The 3,761-nt window shown below is 34.8% G+C and overlaps 1 non-coding gene across 1 annotated transcript; it reads right to left on the reverse strand.

Annotated features, from left to right (window-relative positions):
- Positions 1-487: 487 nt before the first annotated feature.
- LOC131815368 (U6 spliceosomal RNA) lies at positions 488-594 on the reverse strand. Its single transcript, XR_009347684.1, has one exon. It is a non-coding gene; the product is annotated as a U6 spliceosomal RNA (small nuclear RNA).
- Positions 595-3,761: the final 3,167 nt, after the last annotated feature.

The raw sequence follows: 3,761 nt of genomic DNA on the forward strand, positions 1-3,761 counted from the left end.
GTCATAGGGCAGTTCTATTTTCAACATTTTGAGGAACCTCCATGCTGTTTTCCAGAGTGGCTGCACCAGCTTGCATTCCCACCAACAGTGTAGGAGGGTTCCCCTTTCTCCGCATCCTCGCCAGCATCTGTCATTTCCTGACTTGTTGATTTTAGCCATTCTGACTGGTGTGAGGTGATATCTCATTGTGGTTTTGATTTGTATTTCCCTGATGCCGAGTGATATGGAGCACTTTTTCATGTGTCTGTTCGCCATCTGGATGTCTTCTTTGCAGAAATGTCTGTTCATGTCCTCTGCCCATTTCTTGATTGGATTATTTGTTCTTTGGGTATTGAGTTTGCTAAGTTCTTTATAGATTCTGGACACTAGTCCTTTATCTGATATGTCGTTTGCAAATATCTTCTCCCATTCTGTCAGTTGTCTTGATTTTGTTAACTGTTTCCTTTGCTGTGCAAAAGCTTTTGATCTTGATGAAATCCCAGTAGTTCATTTTTTCCCTTGCTTCCCTTGCCTTTTGCTCATCCTTGCGCAGGGGCCATGCTAATCTTCTCTGTATCGTTCCAATTTTAGTATATGTGCTGCCGAAGCGAGCACATGCTTTAGATCTTTAAATACCTAAGTCCTTATTATCTGAATGTCTGGTCATATTTTACCCATCCTTTCAGAATTTTGGGGAATTCCAACCAAAGTAACCCCCACTCATCAATGAAATAACCCTCCCTTATAACTACAGTACCTCTTTTTTTTTTTTTTTTTTTCAAAATGCTTATCACTCTATGAAATGTGTTGGGTATATATCTGTTCACATATTTGTAAGCTGCCTTCTCCAGTAGCATGTAGCTTCAGAAAAACAGACATTATATTTGTTATTATTGTATTTTCACCATTTATAATCATGCCTACACACAGTAGGTATGAGACACATATTTGTTGAACAAATAGTTTTGTCAGATTCAGTTTGACTTTTTTTTTTCCTCCCATTTGTAAACAGTAGTACTCTGAGCAAAATCCAATATTTTGCCAGAAAACAGTGTCAACTCTGTATTCCATTTTGATTTATCACATGAGGAGTGTTCTCTGTTCTGGAAGTAGGATTACTGGATCAAATTGAAACTTTGAATTATGATTCAATTTATAGTTTTTGTATAGACATCATCTGAAAGTTATTTAAACTCCTGTCATTATCAATAAAGAAGCATTTTATGTCATTCTGACCTATGTGTAAGTTCAGAGGGAGACTTCCCTGCTGAAAAGCATTTCTTGTGATGTAGGCTTTCTAAGTTTCTCTGCATGATTTCTCTCCATGCACAACTTTCACTCTGCAGGGAATATTATTTACCCAATATTCTTTACTCTACCTCAAAGCTGTAAGCACTTTCAAGAAGCTCACTAACAAGATATAAACATAACATTTATCATTTCACAAATGTTTGCTTTTCTTTGAAACCCTTTTCCTGAAACTTAAAGTCTACAACAAACCTTAGTCTTTAAAGGTCCATAACAAAGGCAGAGAAAACTAAAAATGAGAAAATTGCACAACACTCTGGGTACTCTTCCTTTGAGCTCTGTGGGGTTCTCAATTTTTCCAAGACATTTGAGCCAAAAGAAGACGATGCAATTTTGGCTGTTCCTTCTCTGAGCAATATCCCTGGGGCAGAGTATATTAAATAATGAGAGAAAAAGAAAGAAAGAGAAAGAGAAGGAGAAAGCGAAAGAGAAAAAGAGAGAGAAGTAACCATACTATGCTAAAGTCTGCTCTTGTCAGCATGTATTTTCACTTGGCATTTCTGAGAGCCACATTTCACAAACATCTCTGTGCCACACTGTAAGAGTCACTATATATTACAGATATTACAGGGTTAGGAAAATTCAGAAATATATGCTACTGAAGGACAATAACATAGAAAATAAATAGTACTCTACAAATTTAATAACAAAAGTGTAGAAAATGTGCATTACTCAATGAACACTGAAATAATTAGCAATTTGTACATAATTCTCCTAACAAAACGTTGCCCATGGATAATGGACATATATTAATTCATATATTGTCATATGTTATGTCATGACTTATATTAATTCAATATACATACATTTCATTGTAGTGCTACAGCTAATAAAAAAAAAAATCCGAGAAGCCAAAAACACATACAGTATACCAGCTCTTTGAGAAATTAATTTAATTTCAGTATTTTTACATATAAAATTATAATTAAAGAAATTAAAGTTACCATTTAAACTATTCAAATACAAGTATAATGGCAATTTTTAACACAAAATATTGAGTATGACTAGAAAACATGATGACATTTTCCCCACAAAACATATTCTGGGAATTTTTTTTTTTCACAGTTTGCTTTCCTCATTTTACTAATTTCTTAGAATTTCAGTTAATCCCGTGAACTTATTGTTACTTTGTGCATTCTGACCTTCTTGAATTTGTTCATGGTGTTCCCTTTGTCTGGAGGTTTGAGGGGTATCCTCCGTTTCTTTTTTTTTTCTTGCCTAACTTACTAACCCGGCTGTAACAGGTGATTTATAAAACCAACAATGTTTAGTGTTACATAAAAGGGTTGGAGACCATGAACTTAGTGGCATAATATGGGCAACAGTGTTCAGAGAATATCCAGCATGAGAGCTATCCAGCCATCATGAGCCAATATGAACTGAAAGATGATATTTTTTTAAAGAATAAAATCATGACTCTCATACAAATGTAAAGAGGAACACGTTTTATTTTTCTTTTAGAGGAAGTTTTTTTTTTTTTTTTTTTCCCTACAGTTGTCTCTCCATAAGACAGAAATCCCTTGTATATCTACAGAAAATAATTATTTTGCATTGCTATCGGTTATCTAAAAACTTACAAAATTATAAAATAGTTCCCAACATGTCAGAATCCAGTAACGTGGAGAGTGTGCTCTAGGCCATGCATAGATTTCCATTAAAGCAGAAATTTTCTCCTACAAATGTAAGAGTGATGGTATGAAATGTATCAGTTAACTCTGACAGATTTAAAGATTTAAATTTAAAGGTTTAAATCTGGCAGATTTAAATCTCAGTTTTATAACTGAGATTTCTCAGAGGTCGTACAACACAAAACAGTGGTATTTTTTACTCACAAGGATTAGAGAAAGCATAGATCATTAGGAAAGTTTAGGAACTGTAATGATGATATTGTGTTTACCTACCCTTACAGTTCTGATTTATTATATTTCACTAAACTTGGATTTGGATCACCAACTTGAGAAAAGTAGAAAAGCACATACCATTTTTTCCAAGAACAGATGAAATGAGGAGAGATGACGCAGGCAATCACTTACATATTTAAGAATAAAAAAGGGCCATACCTTCACATAAACCTTTGCAAAATTCTGCCTTTGGCCCCTGGCCTAGAGCACATGTACAGAGTTGTATAACACTCTTTTCTTTGGAATCCTTGCCTCTGGTTTTGGCTTTGGTGGGTGTTTGCCCAATCTGTTTGGTGGAGTTAGTCCAATTCTGAGTAAAAGTGAGGAGGCTGACTTCACATTTATTGTTTAATTGCCTCATAGCTCCTCATCACTTTGGCTGTGTAAGTCTAGCCTGAAGATGCCAACAGGGAAAGGGAGATCACCATTCTCTCCAAATAACATCATTTTCTAAATGACTATTGACATTATGAAGCTATTCAAGCTAACCTATTAAAAACATAAAAAAGCAATTGAGTTAGCTTACTAACATTGCAGCAATATTCTATTCAAGAGATTGAGAAGCTGACTTCT

This window comes from Mustela lutreola, chromosome 14, assembly GCF_030435805.1.
Source record: "Mustela lutreola isolate mMusLut2 chromosome 14, mMusLut2.pri, whole genome shotgun sequence".
Taxonomy (NCBI): Eukaryota; Metazoa; Chordata; class Mammalia; order Carnivora; family Mustelidae; genus Mustela; species Mustela lutreola.